We start from the raw sequence: 22,563 nt of genomic DNA, 5'->3' as shown, positions 1-22,563 counted from the left end.
CAGCGATGTTGTGCTGTTTCTGGCCCCAATGCAGCAAAGTAATGTAACATAGCACAGCTGAGTGGGTCAAAATATCCCACAAACCAGAACTACTGAAGTGGATAATATTCTCTTTGAGAGAAGTAGACACAAATCCACCATCTGAACTGCTGAAGGCCTACTATATGCACTTGATGGTCCATTATTTGAGGCTTCTAACTCAATGAGGAGTGTGCCCCACATGCTCTCCAGCCTATCATTGTCATTAGTGCTCACAGAAAATGACTCATGTTGTGCGGCAAACATTAGGAATGTCCTGCCAGTTGATGAAGACAATGGGCCTCATTACGAGGTTGGAGGTAGCCATGGAGCTATTAGCCCCATGGCTGCCTCCAAAACCCTACCGACTTCGCCCTGGTGAATGGAGTTATTACCGGTCCATTCCAAGGTTGGTGGGACCAGTAATTCCCCATTCACCAGGGCCCTTCCCCATTCCAATTTGAGCCCCCACAGGGCTCAATGGGAATGGGGAAGGTGCTAATAATGGTACCGTAAATTGCGGTACCGTTATTAGCTCCTGAGTCTCTTTGCGGGTCCCGTCCTTAACGCCTGGAAAAATCAGGTGTTAAGGGAGGACCCGCAAAGGGAACTCGTAGTAGGGCGGTAAGGGATTACCGGGCACCGGTGCCCTTACCGGTGCCGGTAATCCCTTACCGCCTGCCTCATAATGAGGCCAAATGTTCTTCACATTGCTGGTGCTGTGCTGACCAAGGCGTTTTCTTCCTGCTCTGTTATTCAGGCAATTTGCTTTCTAACTAATTTGTCTCCTCACTTCTCAGCTTCTCATCTATCACAAGTGGCAGAAAGTGCTCACCTTAATCTTGAAAGGTGCATCAAGAAATGAGGAAAGTATATATTCAATTTGTATTATTATGGTTGTAAAAACATTGTGCGCCAAAACATAATTGAATGAAAAGATGGAAAATAAGATGAAAAAGAAGAAAAGAAACCTGAATAATTCAATAAATTGAAGTGTTTTTATCTCTTACATGATTAATTGGATAGTCTATTCTTTCTGTTGATAGGTCAACCCTCTTGAACAATGTTGCGACTAACAATGACACCCGCAGTGGGAAAAACAGCATGTGCGACCCACGTCTGCCTTGCGTGTAGAAGAAGAACGTGTAGCCAACACCCATGCCAAAAGAAGAAGTATGCACTGTAGCCGCAGTGAAGTAATCGCATGTGAACCCCAACGTCTGGAAAAAACATGCACTGCTTTCCACGAAAAGCATGTACAGAGCAATGGAAAGCCATGTGGGACCTTCAACCCATGCCGAGTGAAATGCCCCCCTGCCCATTACATCACCTACGTGCTTACGCGCTAAGGGCCTTTCCTCGGAATTCACGCAAACGTGCTGTTTTTCACGTGCCAAATCACTCCGTATCAAGCTGGCCACGCGACAACACACGGAAGACCACGCTCCTGCCCAGAAGGCCAAATTACTGCCCCCAGAGCCCCGAGTAGCCTCCCACTAGCCATCTGCTGCTGCCTGCCTGCTGCCACCGTGCCCTGCCATTTGGTGCCTGCACATCTGCCATCTGCAGGGGTCCAGTTGCTGTGACCACCCCTGCTGGAACAGAAGAATCCCGACTGGTGTTCCATCACTCCACAGCCCAGCCCCAGCACCCAGTTGCCCACCCATACCTTCCTCAGGGGTTGCCATATCCGACACAACACCTTCCGGCACAGTGGCAACCCCCCAGCAGAGAGGCAGAGGGCTACCAGCTTCATTGAAATGCAATGTGGTATCCTGGAGGAGCAATTTCTGGGTCATTATGATGCCCTTTCACACCATCACGCGCCGGCAAGGAAGGACGGAAGAGGTTCTGAAAGGACATAGTGGATGCATCAACGCGCAGGGTGTGGCACCCCGCGATATCAAACACGTCCAGAAGCGCTGGGAGGACTACAAGTCCAGGACCCTCAAGAAGGCCCGGCGCCTGTTGGAAGCAGCGGATGCAGTGGGGCGCCGGGTCCAGCTGACCACCCAGCAGATGAGGGTCTCGGTGCGCATTCGACTAGTGCTACACCACCAGATCCTCAGGATGCAGGCCCGTCTGGAGTTGAGCGGTAAGTGGCCATGCATTCACATTCAAAACAGTGCATGTTGCAGTATGTTGGTAGTTAGCTACTTGGCTGCATGTGTGACATGGGTCATGTTTGGATGTGTGTGTGCAGGGACATGATGGTGCTGCATGTGAGTCCAGTCAGGCGTGACCCACATGGATGGTGTATGTGTCACAATGTATCATGCAGAGCAGCATGCGGAATGCACACATGTTTGCATGCCTGTGTCTGTACTTTGACATGTTTGGGATGTGAGAGATGTGTGCTACTGTCATGGACATGCATGATGTACATGTCCGTGTGTCTGAGTAGTGTGTGCGCCATGGATGCATGACACATGTCCATGATGATGTGTTGATTCACTGATACAGCCTAGTCATCCTTGTATCCACTTTGTCTGTGGGTATACGGGGCCAGATGCATGACCCTCCGGTGATACGTGCGCATGTGATCAGCATGTCCCATGATGCATGTGAGTTTCAGCCCACCATTGGATGTTTCTATGGTGCCGTGGACATGGATGCAAATGTTTGTTGCATGTGCCATACCGGTTCCTGCATGTGTTTTGCCTGCACTTACCCATGTGTTGTTGGGAGACATAAAGGAAGTGACGTTTGACAGTGCCACTCATGTGCTATTGCTTTCTGTCTAGAGGACTATTGTACAGTACCCTGATTCTTGTGTTCAATGTATCCCTTTTCACAGTGGCGAGTGAAGAAGAGGGCGGAGACGGCAATGTGGAGGAAAGCGGCATGGAAGCCTCCACTGGCCGGCGATGCAAGGCCCAGTCACCCTCCGAGGAAATTCCATCATCTGGGAGCGAGGGGACTGGTGCCGCGTCTGCCACTACGGCTGCAGCGGAAGGGTTGGGTGAGCCCCCACAGAGACCTGCAACAGCGGAAGACGGTGCAGAGCCATCCAGGTTGGTGGTGTGTAGAGAGGAGGAGGCCGCTACAGAGCCACACATGGGGCCTGGTGGGGATGGTACCACTGGTGCAAGTGGTGCAGTCCAGGGGCAGGAGGCAGCACAGGTCACCTAGGAGGGGCCTGTGCATGTCACTGTCCCTGACACTGTGACTGCATCACCATGCATCTGCAGGGATGCCACGTCCGAGGCACGTCCGCAGGTAGGGGGGATGTCCACGTCATCCTGCACTCCTCTACCTGCGGACGAGGGGACCCGTGACTAGATTGAGTCCATCCTGATTGGTTTCACGTTGCGCACACGTGACGTGACTGATGATGTGCGTGCTTCCTGGGGGGACCACGCACATCATCACGAAGAGCTGTGTGCCAACGTGGCCCAGTTGGGAGGGACCGTGGTCGGGGGTTTCCTCCATGTGTCGGCCAGTCTTGCGGCCCTCTCCTCCTCTGTGCACACTATACGCCAGTCGTTCTCCATGCCGTCTTCTGGGCCAGATGCCACCAGGGCCCCCTGTGGACCATCCCCAACCAACGCAGCCAGCCTGGTGGAGATCCCATCCCTGCCGCAGTTGGGAGTCGGAGGTCCAGCAGGGGGGACCACCCCACCAACTGGACCCCAGTGGGTGGGGGATGTGCCGGCATCATCGGGCAGGCCACGTGCACGATGGCGCCGGGGGATTCCATCAGCCCGGATGTCGTGGTGGCAGAGGCAGTTGCCTCGGAGGCAGCAGCAGGCTCAGTATGGGAGACATCATGGCTCGGGGTCATCAACACCCCAGGGGCAGGCATCGGCTGAGGGGCAGGAGGACCCCGGAATGGGAGTGTCTTCCGTGTGGCAGCGGTTGGGCCGACAAATAGATGCAGAGAGGTGGCGGGCGGAGAGGGCACGGCTCATGATGTTCAGGGCGTAGAACTCCATGCACCGGGCATTGAGGCGGACGGAGGGCCTTGAGGAAACTCGCAGGGAGTTGAGGGATTCCATGGCTGCATCCCTGCAAGACCTCGAGGCCAGGGAACAGGCCCGCCTCCGGAACATCGACGTGGAGTTCGATGATGCCCTGGCCCAGAACATCACTAAATGAGCCGTGGGACTGTCCCGCCGCCTTTGTAAATAGTTTTGTAGGTGTAGGTTTCCTTTCTTTCTTATATATCTTTGGGGCACATGGACTATGCCCCACCTTTTTGTAAATAGTTGTTTATTAGGTAGGTTTTTTGTTAGGTTTCCTTTGGATTGTCGGGCTCATGGACCCTTGATTTTATATTTGTACATAGTAATGGACCAGATTATACTGTATCATTTTTACCATGAAGGAATGGTTTGCTTTTTTTTTTACCTTTGGATTTTGGTTTATGGACGGACGCTTCGCAGCCATTTTACTTTGGATTTCATTGATTTCAGCATTCATTTTTTGGCCTTTATTTTGGACATCCAGACTTTTATTTATTCTTTTTTTTTCTTGTGTGATTTCATTTCATTATTCCGTTTTGTATATAATACATTTTTATTTTTTAATTCATTTGTAAGGTCTTCTCTCATTGATTTCATTCATGTCACAATGTGGGTTTTCTCAGTCATGTGTTGCCATTGTGTGGGTCTGACATACATGTATTCATGGCCATATTGGTTGTTTGGGATCTGTCATGACATGGGGATTTCAATGTGGAGTGGATGGAATGCTTGGTTGGGTGTTTGGACTGCGGTGGCGAGGGGTGGGATTTGGGTGGCCATAAGGGGCATAGGTCTGGATTGTGATGATGTGTTGGGTGAGGGACATGTGTCAGGGCTCCCAAGTGCATGGTGCCATTTGGGCTGCCTGTGGGTCATGGTCTGGGGTGATGGGCTGCCTGTGGGGCATGCCCCGGGGTGTAGGGTGGTCCCTTGTGGTGTGGGCTGCCTGCATGGCATGAGGAGGCGGGGAGGGGCACACCCGGAGGGCCCACACTGCCAAATCGCATGTAAAACTACACGCGCACCCCCAGAATACATGTACCCCGCTCGCGCCAGACCAATGGCGTGTAGAAATCCACATGCACCCCTCGGAATACATGTACCCCACTTGCGCCAGGCCAATCGCATGTAAATCTCCACGCCCACGCCTCGGAATACACAAACCCCGCTCGCGCCAGGCCAATTGCATGTAAAACTCAACGTGCACCCCTCGGAATACACGTACCCCGCTCGCGATAGTGAAATCAAATGTAGAAATCCACGCGCACACCCGGAATACACACATGCAGCCCATCCACCCACCCCATGGCACGCAGGCAGCCCATCCACCCCTGGGCATGCCCCACAGGCCGTCCATCCACCCCTGGGCATGCCCCGCTGGCAGCCCACACCACAGGGGTACTTTCTCCATGCGATTTCTCTGGCGCGAGTGGGGTACTTGTATTCCGAGGGGTGAGCATTGAGTTTTACACGTGATTGGCCTGGCGCCAGCAGGATACGTGTATTCCGAGGGGTGCGCATGGATTTCTACACACGATTGGCCTGGCGCGAGCGGGGTACGTGTATTCCAGGGTGCGCATTGAGTTTTACACACGATTGGCCTGGCGCGAGCGGGGTACGTGTATTCCGAGGGTTGCTTGTGGATTTCTACACATGATTGGCCTGGCGCGAGCGGGGTACGTGTATTCCGGGGGTGCGCATTGAGTTTTACACGCGATTGGCCTGGCACGAGCAGGGTACGTGGATTCCGAGGGGTGCTGTATGCTGGTCCACTGGTCTTTGCGCCATGTACTGGATTTGTGCAATGTTTTTGGCGCACAGGGCGGGTTAGGCCACCCTGCACCACGGCTGATTATGCATGTTAGTATCCATGAATACGCTGTGTGCTAAAATGGGTTTTGGCGCACGCGGCTGGCGCAGACTGCCACACACGCACTCGGTGCGCCAGCCGCGTGCCCCACTTGTGCGCTAAATCCTATAAATTACTCCCTATTTCTCTGTTGTATGGGCATGCAATTGCACTTGAATTACACATGTTAACTTTGAAAAATGGCATATATTTAAAGTGACACCATTTGTATCATTGCGTTACATTAAGCGTGATTAAATGCATGTGGATGGTTTAAATGTATTCCTAACTTGATTGATTGATTGATTGAGACATTTATAAACGTGCACACAACAAACCAAATCGAATCCTGGTGCAGATGGAATGTGTTATCAGACAAAACGTAATAATCGATCACATGACAGTAGTAGCACTGAAGTCACGACAAAAGAAAAACATAATTTAAAATATGAGTTTCTAAGCCTGCTCGGAATGAATCTACAATCTCCCCTAGAGACATATTTTGTCCTGGGGATAATAAGTAGAAGTTTATCTTCCGACCTTAGGGCCCGATTGGGATGGTATAAATTCAACTTGTCCCTCAGGTAACTTGGTGCCAGAGCATTAATACATTTAAACACCAGACAACCAACCTTGAACTATATACGATCCTCCATCGCTAATCAGTGAAGAGAGCGGCGGAGGCCTGAGGTTGGAGTATTTTTAGGTGCACCAAACACTAGTCTGACTGCTGCATTTTGTGCCCTTTGCAGGCAGTGAATCTGTTTAGCCGGAACTCCAGCAAGTAGTCTCTTACAATAGTCTAATTTCGAATTGACTAGGGCTCCCACAACCAGGGCACGGTCAGTCTCAGGCACATAGGGAAGGGCTTGTCGTAACAGCCGAATGCTATAAAATGCTGACTGAACTTTAGCTGAGACTTGACAATCGCAGCCCAAGTCACTCTGCTATATGCATCCCAGGTTTTTTACCTTAGAGGCATACTTGAGTCTTGAACCCATAAACAGAGGTGGGGCGGACTGCTATTCCCCTCCAATAGATGTTTTGGTCCAAAGAGGATCACCTCTGTTTTATTTCGATTAAACGGTAGCCTCTGGGCTGTTTGAGCGCTTTATAAATACAAATAAATAAATATTTCTTCCAGGTATCAACCCACCTTGATAAGTGCGTCCTCCACATCATCAAGTCTGATATAAAGTTGTGTGTTGTCAGCATATGATTGGAATGATTGGAAGCTGATATGATGTGTCTCCAGTATGTCCATCAATGGGCGAAGACAGATATTGAACAGGAGGGGGGAAAGCGGTGAGCCCTGTGGGACACCACAGCATTGCAAGAGAATTTCTGATAAAAAAAACCTCCTACCTGTACACATTGTTTACGCCCCACCAAGAATGATACAAACCAGTCCAAAGCACATGTGTCAGCATTCCCTATGTTTTGTAAGTGGTCTAACAAGATACTGTGATCCACTGTATCAAACGCTGCGGATAGGTCAAGCATTACAAGCAGTGATAATTTACCTTCATCCCCTGCCTGCAGCAACTCGTCCCATAACGCCATCAGTGCTGTTTCCGTCCCAAATTTCGGCCGAAATCCTTATTGTAATGGATGTAGCAAGCCCCCTTCTTCAATATAATTCTGGAACTGGGTCATGGCCACTTTTTCCAGAATTCCCCCCGACCAGCGAAGGCCTGCAATTGGACGATAGCTCTGGTGGTCCTCAGGCCCAAGACTAGCCTTCTTTAACATAGGAGAAATGACTGACAGTTTCAGAACATCTGGAACAATCACCTGAGTAAAAGATGCATTTATAAACTTAGTCATAAAAGGGGTTAAGGTTGACAAGATCCGCTTAGCTGCGTATGCGGGTAGCGGAAAGAGTACGTTATTCGTAGGTTTTAGCATCAGCAGAATGGTAGAGATATTCTCCTCTGATGCCGGCTTAAAAGTAAACGGTATACTCTTGAAGGTTCCCCCTTCTGTTGATACAGTATTCCCATTCATGACATTCAAAGGGACCGTGGCTTCCAACTCCCTTGTTGTCGAATGGTTGAAATGTTGTCCATAAATAAAAAGCATTTGAGCGGTCTGCTATTCCTTCACTGAAGTAGTAGTGTTGGGATTTACAAAGTGTGCTATCACTCTGAATAACTCTTGAGGATGATTAGCTGCAGCTGTAATTTTTCCTACTAGGAAGTCAGACTTTGCTCTAAAGATGGCTTATTTATAGTTAGTCAGGGCTATTTTCGCAATAGTGGCGTGTTCAGTCAGCTTTAAGGAGTGACATCTGCTTTCATTGTGTTAATATACTGTTTTTAGCTCTGAGAGCTGTGCAGTATACCAAACCTTAGAAAATCTCTTGGGAATATTTGTTCTTGGGTGGACATACTTAGTACAAATAGTATTCATTATTGAGACCCTGTGTGAGAAAAAAAACATCACATCCTTGGTGAAGAGCACAAAAACCCACTGCCTCTCTTACCTCATTGTCAGGTATATTATCTAACTCGTAACTTGTATTAGAGTTACAGTTACAGTTATCAGTCTTGAAAATTGCAGTAAAATGGTGCACTAAATGTGATGAAATTTAATTTACAGAAATACACATAGTGCATTGTTTTGATTTAGTCTAGTATAACAAATGTCCATTTAACTTATCCATTTGACCTCCTTTTGTACTCAATGATTTCTATCATTGTCCTGCAAGCAAGGTTGAGAGCACATGCCTCACTAGTCTAGGTGGTACTTTGTAGCATGCATTCCCACAATTGGCATTCACATTTCTTGCAGCCTCATCTGAAGCGTATGTTATTTTTTTTTATATAGTTATGGCAATCATTTCCAGCACAGACTGGCAGTTTCAGATGAAATGTGTCACCACAAGGTGAAAGAAGTGTCCAAAGCAAGGCATATGCATTAGGTTGCCAATTCATAGGGCACAAAGGATATTAGACATGTAGTCAGAATCAACAAAGCCCAGCTGCAGGTGTCGGATGATTAGCCACCTTCTTCCAAATTTCAACATCCTTGTGGTCTGTACCATTAAATCCTAACATGAACAAAATGTCCTGGTGTGGAAAAGCATGTATCTGCTGTCCCCATGAATTTCTTCAGGAGCGGGACCACTCTTAGAAGGCAAGTGTGATCTGTTCTGATTCTTCTTGATCTCTCTTCTGCTTTTGACACAGTCAACCACTCTATCCTCATAAACCATCTCTGTGATACCTTAGGCATCACAGACTGGGCACTGGTGTGGCTGATCTCCTTCCTCAAACAGATCTTCCCAAGTGCAAATGGGCCCTTTTCTCTCCTCCACCGCACTCTCTACATGTGGCGTCCCTCAGGGTTCTATCCTATCTCCTTAGCTCTTTAACATCTACCTGGCCCCTCTGCCCTAAGGTATTAAGTGTGTCATAAATGAACAATAAAATACATAAAATAAAATCTCCACTTACACCCATCATTTCCAGTGGTACACATATAACATACAGCCCTCTTTCAAGCTGCCTTCCTCCACCTCATCCTCCCTCATACCCGACTGCCTGACTGCTATTCAGGCCTGGTGCTCAGCCAATGATCTATGCCTTAATGCCAGTAAGACAGAGATTCTTCTCATTGGGACGCATGCTCCTTGCTTCTCCTCTACCCTCTGGCCAGACTCCCTGGGTCCTCTCCCCTCACCCACCCGTGAGGCAAAAAACTTTGGCATAATCTTTGACTCCTCTCTTTCTTTCTCTCCAGACATCACAGACCTTGCCAAGAAGTCCAATTTTGAGTTACACCTCCTGAGGGGGATTGCACCTTTCCTCACTTTCTCCCAGAAGCTCAACATCTGCAGAGCCCTGGTTCTCTCTAGGCTTGACTACTGCACTAGCCTAGTCCTGAACCTGCTCTTTCCTCCCGTTGCCCCCCTTCAACTAATCCAGAATAGGACTGTGAGACTTATTCTTGGCCTCAAGCCCAGGGTCTGCCTCTAACCAGCCCTAAAATCTCTCCACTGGCACCCGGTCAGCGCAAGGATCAAATTAAAACATCTTTGCATCATCCACAAGGCTGTCTAGGGTCTGGTACCTCTTTACATCCAGCATTCCCTTCCTAAATACCTCCCTACCAGAGTCCTTTGGTCTTCTGGCTCCAAGCCTCTGCTGGTTAAACACCAAGCAGAGAGTGGGAGGTAGATTCCTTTCCTCAGCTGGCTCCTCCCTCTGGAACGGCCTCCGTCCCCCCTCAGACTTGAGCCAGATCTTAAGTTCTCGAAACTTCTCAAGACTTTCCTTTTCTGTTTTTCCTTCCCTCTCCCCCTTCCTTGCTAACTCTCCTTCTGCTGCTGCAACTTTGGCCAGGTCCCCTCAGAGACTCACAGGGACCAGTGCACCCCCCTACCAGTCCTCCCAGCATCCTTTACCAGCACTTGCCTTCGGGTTCCCTTCCCCAGACTATCCCAACTTAGTCCTCCTTGCCCACCACATTCATCCTCCCACCCCCTTCTTCCCCTGGCATTTGCTGCCTTGGCCCGCCCAGCACTTGCCCACCCTCATCCTCCCTAGCACCCCACTCCTGCACCTTTCCATTTACCCCCTCCTCATATGCACTTACCACCTTGTCATGCACTTGCACGGTAGGATTGTCACATTGGCAATATAACCGGTTTGCTCCACTTTGTGATTCCCATGTTCCCCTCGCCCCTTTGCTTGTCTTGTGGTGCCTGGAAACACTTGTGTATAGGTGCCATATAAATTTCCAATAAATATATAAGTAAAATAAAATAAATAAAGGGGAGAGATGGGGAGGGTAAGGTAAGGGAAGGTCAACACTGGAGTATCATTAGTAATTGGAAAGAATTCTGTGCTTCATTGTATTAGTCACATGTTGATCATTGATCCATGTAACCATTGGGCTCTTAGGCCTTTCATCTTTATCCAGCCCCTCAGTTTTACTGAATCTCATTCATTTCCGAGTTATCATACACAGTTTCATTATTATCCTCGTAGATGTCCTCTATGATGTCATGTTTGATCTCACTGTTGATCCTTGACATGATCCCATGTATGTGCTCCAGGGCTGAGCAACAGGGGTGACTCTGAGGTTAGATTTTCACCCCCTCCCACATCTGCCAATTTCATGGGGTTTGTTATGATGAAATCGACCAGCTTCATGTCTTAACTAAGGTTTTTAACTGAATATCAAGGGTTGTGTTCTTTATCTTCTCCACTCTGTCCACTCTGCAACAATTTGGATCAAAGACCATGGCCCATATGCTCTTCCCTTATAAATAAACAGATCCCACTGGTCATGGCCTTCGGCCGTGGCCACTGGCCACATTGCAACGATTAGGCTATACAATCTTGGGCCACTGACCATAGCCTTGTCCATGGTCAGTGGCCCATAGCACCCTTTTTGTCCCCATTCTTTCTTTTATGTAGTAGTATACCCCAAAAATTCCTGCAGTCACATAATCGGGATCGCCATGGTACTGCCTTGTATTTTCGGAATAATCATTCTTTTCGGAATGCAGCACTTCATTACTCTGATGTTAAGCCACCCTTTTCCTGCCTTCAAAAATCATTGTGAGCTCTTTTTTCTTTTGTCTTTTGCACTTGGATTGAACAAAAGAAAAACAATGGCAGCCTTTCATTTTTGAAATGTCTGCATGTGGCATTAACCATGGGAGCTATGCATAGGGTTTTTGGAACGTGCATCCCCTTCTCTGAAAAAATCTTTAAAAACTACTCAGTGATTTTACATCAAACAAGACAAGCATTGTCAATGCCAACAGTTCAACAGTTTGGGCCTTTGTGTAGGCATGGGAAAAGCACTTGCCAGGAGCTGCCGTAGTGGTATTAACTGGCTATTGATGGTAGCAGGTGCAAAATGGTGCCAGTACCTGCACCTCTAATACTTATACACAAACCAAAACTGCTGTCTTTGCAAATTCTTTTCTTTAACAGGACTTCTGTGAAGGGAACACCTAGTTCTTGTAAATTGTGTGGCTGAAGGCAGACCTGGTTAAGACATTTTTAATATACACGTAAAACATTTACAACTCCAATTATGTCATTGGCCATCATGACGAGGTTGCCGGTAGGCCGCTGGTAGTACCAGCGAGCCAACCAGCAACCTCGGTTTACCGTTTCCGCCACCCAATGTCCTAGTGATATTGGGATATTATGGGCGGTGGCAGAACGGTAAGTTCCCATAGGACTCCATGGGAATGGGAACACTGAAGCACTGGCACCATTGTGAACGGTGCTGGTGCTTCAGTGATTTATTTGCAGGTAGGGGCCTGTACTACCAGCAGGTCAGGCCTGCCGGTATTGCACAGCCGCTACTGGCAGACTCGGAGTGAGCCGGTCCAGAAAAGGTGCCAGTAGCTTTGCTACCAGCACCTTATTTCCAGACCTGCTCACATGTAATGAGGGCCATTGACACTCAGAAGACTGCTTTGAGAAAACACTAGCAGGCACTTCACGTACACAATTTGTTGGTAAGACTTGATTAAAGTGAGCTCAAAGAGTTCCCATGAGAAGGTGTTTTGGGTGGCGAGGGGCAAGAACTGGGTGGGAATGGCCATAGGGATTAGCATGGCCATGGGAAGTCAATGGGTGGGCAAATAACCCCTAAAAGCTTTGTGTCTCTCCTCATATGCCATTTCTCCCTATCTGTTCTCTAATGCAATAGTTGCGGCACCACCTTATAGCCCACACTAAAAAAACAATATCTGCAATGCTTTGTGCCCAACTTTTTTTCTCATGTGGTGGAAATCCGTTTACAATCAAATCGCCTTTTTCTCAATGGGAAAATGAGTGCGAGTAGGCAAATAACAGCTTATTTCTTTATTTAATAGTATAATGGATGTTCCTGTACAGTTCAATTTTGGGGGAGACCTTGCCAGGTAATTTGTTTGGAAACATTCAACCAAATCCATACAGCAAGTCAAAAGTTATTTACAACAGAATTTTGGGAAATGTCATTACGAGGTTGGAGATAAGGGATTACCGACATCGGTAAGGGTGCCGATGCCGGTAATCCCTTACCTCCATATTCCGAGTTCCCTTTCCGGGTCCTTTTGAGCCCTATGGGGCAGAAATGGGGATGGGGAAGGGCAAAAAGTGAATGGGGAATTACCGGTCCCTCCAACCCTGGAATGGACCGGTAATTACTCCATTCACCATTCCGGATTTGGGACGGTTTCGGAGGAACCATGGAGCTAATTACTCCATGGTTAGCTCCAAACCCGGAATGAGGCCAATGTAAATCATTTCTTTTCCAAACCATTGGGCGGAGAAAGCTATGCTTTAATATAGGAGCAAAAATATGTGTCTTTTTGATATCAATCTCAGAATCAAGAAAGTCAAAATATCGAATTTCTAAATAAATAATCGATTTCAAAACTCTATGAAGGATTTCAGTCTGAACAGACCCCATAGCATGTGAAAAGTTGTGCCTTTCCCTATTCAACACACAGCGGTACGAGACCGTCAGTATTATTCTGCTGTTTGCATCTGATTGCTGGGTGCTGTGGCAGGGTGTCTAGTGCAGTGATGGCAGGGTGTCTAGTGCAGTGATGCTCCCATCTCAGGTATCTGTTATAGCCTGCAGTCACAGGAATGTTGATTCAGCCTTTCGAGGTCCATGGCCTTCATTACGAGTCTGCCGGTACCCCGCCTGTGTTGTTACCGGCAGACTCGCCTTACCGTTTCCGGATATTACGGGCGGCAGAGGAACGGTAAGTTCCCATTCCCATGATAGGACATGGGATGGGAACCCTGAAACACTGGCACCGTTAGTAACGGTGCTTCAGTGAAGAATCTGCCGGTAGGAGCCAGAACTACCGGCAGGTCAGGCCTACCAGTAGTTTACAGCCCCTACCAGCAGACTTGCAGTGTGCCGATCCAGAAAAGGTGCCGCTAACCGATGTTACTGGCACTTTTTTCAGACCGGCAAACTTGTAATGAGGGCCTACTTAGAAACTGAAAGAAAGGGGTATGAAGCTCAGTACTAGAATGTGATAGTATTATTATTAGCATTATTATTATTCCGTTTCTTACTTTCAATCTGAGATTTCCACTCGTCAGCCCACTTCCAGTGGATCTGAATTCTTCATCCTACTTCTCCTTTATTTGTTCTGTGGATGGTTTTCTTTTGTTTTTGAGGCACTGTTATTATGTAGTTTCCCAGTATTTCAGAATTAGGTATAAACAGAAACATTAAGATGCTGAATGATTCTGATAAGTTATGACCCAGAAAGTAAATAGGGGTAGATTCTCTTTAATCTAAAGAAATTGGATTACTTCAGTGAATTATGAAGTATATACGAATTTCAAATATGTAAATCTAAGCAATTTGCCAACCATTGAAATGCTATCGATTGTAAATAGCTGCATATATCCACTTCCAGCTGAATGCTCTGATATCATTGAATGTGCAGCCTGCTCCATTGGCACACTTTATTGTTCTCACTATGACAACCCTTTGCAAGGCTGTTCTTCTTTTGATGTGCATGGAGATGTGAGCAGTTCTTTTGATACTGTGCCCGCCATCACTGTAGTAGCCTTTTTGCACAAGGCCCTGGCGAGTTGTGCCCTCGCCTGGGTATCCTGACCAGAGACTAAGGAGGACAAGAGTGGTGAAGGGTGGAGTAGGAGGGCAACGTGGGAGCATCCACAGATAAACTGAACATGATTTATTGACGAGACATAGGGTAGGCTGAACGATGGAAGACTGCTTGCTTAGGTTGTTTGAAGACTCACATGCTCCGACTTGCTATGTGGGCGATAGTCATGGGGATACAACTAGAGAGGGCATGGTCGCCAACAAGCAGCATGGCACAAGCTCAGCAAAAAAGGGAACTACACCAAAGGTTTACAGGACATCTGAAAGCCAAAACTTTGCCAAGGCTGCGGATGGAATGAGGAAGCTTATTCCAAATGCTAATGTCAAGAATGAACACAAAGAAGCTCATTTTTAATGCACCGTAATGTAAATAAAATGCCCAAAAATTGCACGGAGGATTCATGCCCACGCAAAGGGGTAAACATAGCAGATCCCCTCCATGCAATTGACGGGGAACTCAGCAATGAGCCCCATAGTGAATATGTTCCTCTAAGTTGTGCACATGTGCACTTTCCAAGATCCCCTCTCAGAAGAGCATTCTCAGCACACACAGACAATAATCACCTACTCAGGCATTCATAATGCAGAAACCATAGCAGTTATGCGCCATTTGCTGTCTCTTTTACAAAAATAACACGCTTTTCCTGATTCTTAATTTCTTCTGTCTATTTTAAGTGCCAAAAACATTTGCATCTATCTTATTCTCAACATTTTTTAAGTCATTGTTCGTGGATTGTTTGTCCTCCATGACAATGCACTTTCAAGCCGTTAACGAGAAGATGCCAAGATGAGAAGAGGAAGTGCCGTCTTGAGATGCTTTAAACAGCAGCAACGGGGCAAAGCAACAAGTTGTATCGCGGAGTCCCGTGGTGAGTCCCAGTCTGTGCCAGTCCGTTCCAGGTCGCCCAGGAGCCTGTGCCGGGAATGGTTGGCCTCTCTACTCGGCAACACACGCTGCTCGAAAGGCGCGGGGCTAGCGGCACAATGAATGAATGCGGCATGGAAAGTCCCTCGGCATTGAGCAACAAGGTAAGCGAAGCCGTGTCAAATGAAACTCTGCATTCAGGAGCTTTGAAACCGACCTCAGCTGCATGTGTTCCGTCGCTACAATTCTTATCTAAAATGACTGTAGCCATGCCAGCAGCTGATATGTCAAAAGATGGCTCAAACGATGGCGGCATTGCTCTAATTGAGAGCGCTTTAATATCGGATGTGGAAACTGATGACAATAATAAAGCCGATGGACGAGCGGCAAATGTGAAACATTAGTGTTGGAGGCTTTCAATGGCAACATTGTAGATTGCAGTCCAGCAGCTTTAGCTAACCAAGCAGTTAATTTCATTTGTGCATTGGAGCCAAAAGGCACTGAAGGAAGAACTATTGAAATAAATTCGGCATCCTTTCTTTGGCCGTTTGATGTAACTGACCATGAGCTTCTCCAGATAGAAGTCTCTGCTGACTTCGTGCGACGGAACACCTTTGTGTTCAATCCCCCACTTTTTTCAGGCGATGATTGCTTTTCATTACAACGTGCACATGAGAGCCCATGCAGAAATTCAGTCTTGGAAAGTGAATTACTGTATACTCCAAAACCTCACGTTTTGCTTCATGAAACGACAACCTTGAAACCTGCAATATCGCTTATAGACAAAAATCTGCAGCATTGTCTAAGCGTGAACGTGACAAAAACAAAAGGAGTAGAGCTTTCAAAAAAGCAATCTAATGAACTAACTATTGTGCAGAAAAGCGCAATGGTACCCGAGTCTCCTTTGCGCTCTAACAGTTTCACAGGGTTGCCGGCCTGTAATTATTCGCATTCCTTGCCTGTCACTCTTGCTGATAAACGATCAGCAGCAAATGTTTCAACAGCAGCAGTAAATTTAAATAAATTATCAGGACATGATTTAGCTGCTCGTGAAGCGTCTAGCAGAGCGTTTGTCAGCCAATTACCAACAAATAAAGGATAAGTTCATTAACAGTTTTGGCACTAATTCTGTGAAAAAGACCCACTGCCAGATGAAAAGTACTAATGCTGAGGGTGAGCTGCAAAAGTCATATCATTCAACTTTACATCTGCAAACAAAGACCCACACAAGTACACCTCTTATGAAGGGGTCGATACTGAACGATCAAGCCTCATTGTGTAATGAGGCCACCTTACACATAGCTCTCAACTCACATGCTTTTGGCGGGTGTCACCCGCCTTCTAAACAGCTGACTCACCCGCCAAGCCTCCTGCATGCCCATTCATTTCAATGGGCCTCTCACCCGCCAAAAATACAATCGGGTGTTTTCACCCGCCTTTGTGACACAAATGGTTGAGAGCTATGCCTTACAAGAAGCTCCTTCTACAGGATTGGCTGAGAAAAATGTACTCCAACCACACACTGATACAAGTTCGTGCTCCAATATTGGCCAGACACAGCCTTGTTCTGACCCTTTACAAACATATGACCATGACATGGAGCGCACTAATAAAGTGAATTTATCAGTGGCTGCAGGCATCCAAGTCCACAATAATGTGCTCGCTGCAACCTCCTTAGCATTAATTCCTTTTATGAAACTGTATGAGTCCTTAAATGACTCTATAAAAGATCAAAGTGTACAACTCTCCACCATCTTGACAAAATTGGAGAAACTTGAACAATCGAACAACAATGTACAGACTCGCACCGAAAGAGAAGCCGAAATTTCATCACAATGGCATCTAATGCACACTCCGACAATGCAACTCTCATGAACGCTGTTCTTGAATGTATGAAGTGGTTGAGGCATAATGATGATAAGGAAACTGGGTATACTGGAATACATGCCACTAAACATACTTCCCAATCCTCAATCTCTGTCAAAAGCATGGGTTCACAAACGCTGTTTGCAAAAGTGCTGACTGAAATACCAAATGTGCCAAACTCGGATATAGCTACGGTTCTTGATCCCAGTAGGCAGACACATACCGAAGCTCTTGTCGCACATGTTACTGCTGTCTCAGCAAATTCTGAATCACTCTCGAATGAATGTCCAAGTATTAGTACCAATGTCTCAGGAGATGTTTTGGTACTAGATTCCAATCTAGCATGCAAACTGGCAACGAAAGAGAGTGTGTCTAATTTACCAAAGCACCCATCCTTTGGTATCTTTAGCGGGTCTGCGAAGAACTTACCCGAAAAAAGCCTTGCCTCAAATAAATCTAAAGCAGCACAACTAACATCTAAGACCACAAGTCAAGGCATGAAGTGCAAGTCATCAAATTCCAAACAATTTGTACAAAATTTACCTACACCTCAAAAATTTGGACTGTTTGATCGTAACAAAAATAAGAAAATACAATTGAAACATCAAGAGTCAATGGTGATGTTAACCACAATGCCAAAAGCAGCTGTTCAGAAAACTGCAATAAAAATACAAAGCTCAAGGAAAAGAGCTCGAATTGATTCTGAATCAGACAATAGTCAGGCGCAGGACGAATCAGTTAATCTATGTGACCTTTCAACTTATTCCATTGAATCATCTAATTCTATGAGTTCTAATGGTGGTGGACAGTTGCAGCATTTGGCCCCGATGGCTCAAGAGACCAGTATGAAAACGCTTGGTAGACCTATTAACCAGGACCATAAAGATTCTGCCTCCTTAAAAGTCCTTGATTGTGGAGCAGTGAATGCATCAACTGATGTCCAGCTTCGTAGTGCCATACATGCGACAGCAGGTCCTGCTGAAAGGCTGGAGCAAGTGAGATCCTCGCAAAATCATAAGTTCAATCCAAAAATGACTTTGGCCCAAATGAAGAATCAAGATGTCTTTAAAACCAGGATGCGGTCAACGTCCCCTGTTGGGAAAAAAACAAAGACTTGGAAGATCAGAGTTGAAAATCTATTTCCAGATGATAAAGACATCAATCTGAATAGAAGAAATATGATGCATCTGCTACACACAATTACCTCACTCCGGACAATTACCTCGGATGATATCGCCATTGTCGAATACATCTCAGAGGTTGTTGCCGACAGAATATTTTTGCACATAAAATCGAATGCAGTACAAAAAACTCTTCTTGCTGCAAAAGACGAGTTATTATCTTATGGGTTTGACATCCAGGTAGAAAAGCAACAATCGGACCGGGGTGAAGCATGTAAATTGTGGCCAGCTGGTGTAAAAACCTCTAATGAATGAATGTTCTAAGGCAACACTTTAAAATGACATCGCCTAAATTAACTAAAGAAGTGCGATTCCTACAAAATAATGTCACTAATTCGCGAGGAAGTGCCAATTCTAGACAGACTTCATAACTAGCATTTCATAATGGAGAGGAAATGTGTGGTTTAATCTCATGGAATACCAGAGGCTTTAATCATCTGTTCCAAGAGTGGTCTTTATCTCTAGAAAACACTTTTGTTATATTCCTTCAAGAAACCTGGTTGCGTGAAACCCCAATAAAAGACGGCCATACTATACTGTTAAATGCAGCTGAACAAAAACATGTGGGGCTGTCCTTTTTCGGGGCTATTAACTTTAGTGAATAATGCCTATGGTTGGAAAGTGATGGAAAGATTTAATCCAAACATTTAAGTGCAATGAACTTTGCTGGTTTTGGACTCAGATATGAAAGTGGAAGTGAAATAGTTATTATTGATAAATGTATATTGGAACCCTGTTATGATATCTACAGACCGATTTCTCACTTTTGTCACATCGATCATCGATCAGTGTTTAATAACTCTTTCAAACCTTACCATAATAATTTGTGGAGACTTTAATTATTCATGGTATGAAGATCAGCCAATAGTTTCATCTGTTGTCCCGACTAGATTGTCAAGAGGTGTCCTTTGGAGTCAATTGACTCCAAAAGCAAGAAACTGTGAAATGGTAAATGGTGGAGTACAAAGTGACATCCCACTTGATTCCACATGGCAGAGAGGGAGCTGTAAGAAAATATTAGATTACTTCTGGATCAGCTCTTCTTGTTGGTCGAAAATTGATCGCTTAGACATACACAAGTCATCTAAAAGTGACCATTATGCTTTGGAGTTGACTTTACTGATGGGAAGGAGTGGTATAAAACTAACCTATAACTATCCACTTGAGATAAATCAAGGAGCAAATAGACTTAGAATAAACAACCAACAAATTGAGATGCTGAAGAAAAACGTAATGAATTCAAATAATGTTACAGACAAAAGATTAAACTTTGCTCCCTTGCTTCAGCAATTTTGTACCAAAGAAAACCAGCAAAGGAACTCCAGTCAATCCAATAAATATGCATGTAGTGCATTGGTAAGCACTGAGAAAAAACAACTGACCAAAGATATAAGATTGCTGAAAAAAAGTGGAGGCTGTGACATGGTGACCAAAATCCGAAAGCGTAAGTTAAAATATTGAAATTGGCTCAAATCATTTAAATTGATAAGAGATCAAGAACGAGCCAAACTTATGCTAAAGTTGATCACACAACATAATGTAAAAGACTTTTGGACAATTCTGAAAACAGGTTCACTATGCCAAGAGGCAAGATTAGTGAATGGAATCTCTGCATCTGTCTGCGAAGACAACTTCACTCTAGTCTTCAATAATAAACTAACACACTGTGAGCAAATATTTTTAGATTGTCCAGATCCCTGGGATTCAATGAAATCAAAAGATAAAATGTTTCCACTGATACAACATCTAAAAAATTCACGTGCGGTAGGCCCTGATGGTTTGTCAAACATAATGCTAAAAGAAAAAAAGGAACTTTGGGCTGACTTCATCAAGAACCTTTTTCAACTGATATCGAACTCAAAAAGCTTTCCAACATCGTGGACAACATCAATTATAGTGCCAATTTTTAAGAAAGGCAATAGGGACAATCCAAACAACTATCACCCTATTGCCCTCCTGGACACAATAGGAAAAATATTTGCAACCTGCTTACAACAAAAGTTAACATCTTGGGCACATGCACGTGGCCTAATGGATTGTCATCAAACAGGTTTCACTAAAGACACTGGAACAGAGGTGAATTTGCTGATACTAAATGTATTAAAACTTGACGCATTGAAACATAATAAGAATCTGTTTATAGCTTTCATAGACATGCCTCAAGCCTTTGATACTATCAACCGTGGCAAATTATGGACAAAACTACAATCATGGTCCTGCCCACCAGCCCTGCTTCAACCATTGATTGCATTACATAATGATACTTCTATAAGAGTGCGCTTGGATGCATCTTGTCACCTTACAAATGAAATAAAAACATCTAAGGGCGTAAAACAGGGATGTCCATTAGCTGCCCAACTATTTAAATTATTCATTTCAGACATCTCAAGCAGTCTAGGTAAAACTCATCGCTTTCCACCCAAATTGAATGGGCATGAAATCAGCTGGGCATATTATGCAGATGATAGTGTGCTGTTTGATTTAACTCAAATTGGTCTGCAGCGACTTTTGACAAACTTAGTCGCATATTTTCTAGAAAACGACCTTGCCATTAAGACGAAGAAATCCAAAATTATGGAAATTAAAGCAGGATCGAAAAAGAAATCCAACCAATTCAAATGGTTTCAGCAGGCGAGACAATCGAGACTGTTTCAGCAATTCGATATTTGGGCGTGCTTACAAACAGCTCGATCTGTGAATCAGCTTGGGTGGCAGAGTTGAAACATCATATGTCGATACTGACAATGCAGGGTCACAAGCTTCATTTTGAATATGGTAAATTCATTCTTTACCCACTACGGACTTTCTATATACAGAAAGTAATTCCTATAATAACATATGGGGCAGAAGCCGGATTGAATATTGACAGCCGAATTTGGGCTAGTCTGAAAGGCCAATTTTGGAAGAAAATTCTGCGACTCCCAAGTAGTACCTCGATTTCTGTAATAAGATATGAATTAGGTCTGGAGCCTCTACATGGAATTATCCAATGGGAATCAATTTCTGCCTTACGAAAAATCCAGCTATCCAATATAGCCATAGCATATAAGATTTTTGAGTCTACACTTAAGAATCCACACGCAGGAATTCTTTTGACCTGGGCAAATGAAATCAAGACAACCCTAGAAGTAGCTGATATTCCATGGCAAATGGTAATAGCAACGCCTCAAATTGCAACAACAAAAAACGAAGGCAATGAAATTGGATTTTGAATGAAGAACAGCATTCCTTAATGTCTTCATCCTTGAACTTTGGTTTATCTTATAATTGTCTAGATAAGCTTCCAAGATATCTATCAAGCTTTCCCTCCAGGTGGCATGGGAATAAGTTTCTGAGGCTACGTTTGAACGTTTATAAAACCAAAGAAGTTCTTTGGAGAAGAAAAGACTCGAAGATTGCTGACAATATTTGTTGATTCTGTTCAATGGGAATAGAATCGTTAAAACATTTAATTATGGAATGTTCTACAATCACTACTCAACGGTTATGTTTTCTGGGCAGATTTGCACCTCCTGACATCAACTTGGAAGAGTGGTGGTGGAGGTTGCTGTCTGGAAATAATGTGACGTTAACTTGCGCAGTGATTGATTTTCTGGAAAAAATTCTGGAGTAGTATGATGTTTCTTATTTGATTTGAATCATCTTGGTTGCAGCATTCTAGCAAAATATCAATCGTGGTCAGCCTTACTGATCAAGCTGCATTGGATAAATCATAGGATGGGTGAGTGGGAAGTCATTACAAATAGTCACAATAATAAAATACTGAAGAAGTACTAATGGCTAACCTATGTGTTTGGCTGGATCTTAATATGTTTGACTGGATTTTTTGTGTTTTATCTTGTAGTGATGTGTTATGTGATGTTATCGTCCATGTTTTGTAATTAAAGTTTGTAAAAACGAATTGTTACAATAAAAAAAAAACAAGTTGTATCTAATGGCCTTTACATCAACAATTTTACTTTCCTCCTAATACCTCCCCAGCAATAGTAATAGTAGTACCAAAGGAATACTGCTACTGTTAGCGGTAGCAATAGTATTACTCCCTGTAGCAGTAATATTACTATCATTCCCAGTAGTAGTAGTAGTCTTCTAAAAATAGCAGACCTACCAATGGCAGACCTTATACTACAACCACTGTTAATGACAGCATTGTTACCAGTGGTAGTGGCAGCAAGTAGTCACTCTACTACCACCAGGAATAAA

Source organism: Ambystoma mexicanum, chromosome 5q (assembly GCF_040938575.1).
Source record: "Ambystoma mexicanum isolate Mex_15411 chromosome 5q, UKY_AmexF1_1, whole genome shotgun sequence".
NCBI lineage: Eukaryota > Metazoa > Chordata > Amphibia > Caudata > Ambystomatidae > Ambystoma > Ambystoma mexicanum.
The sequence above is the reverse complement of the archived record's forward strand: the minus strand, read 5'-3'. Positions refer to the sequence as shown.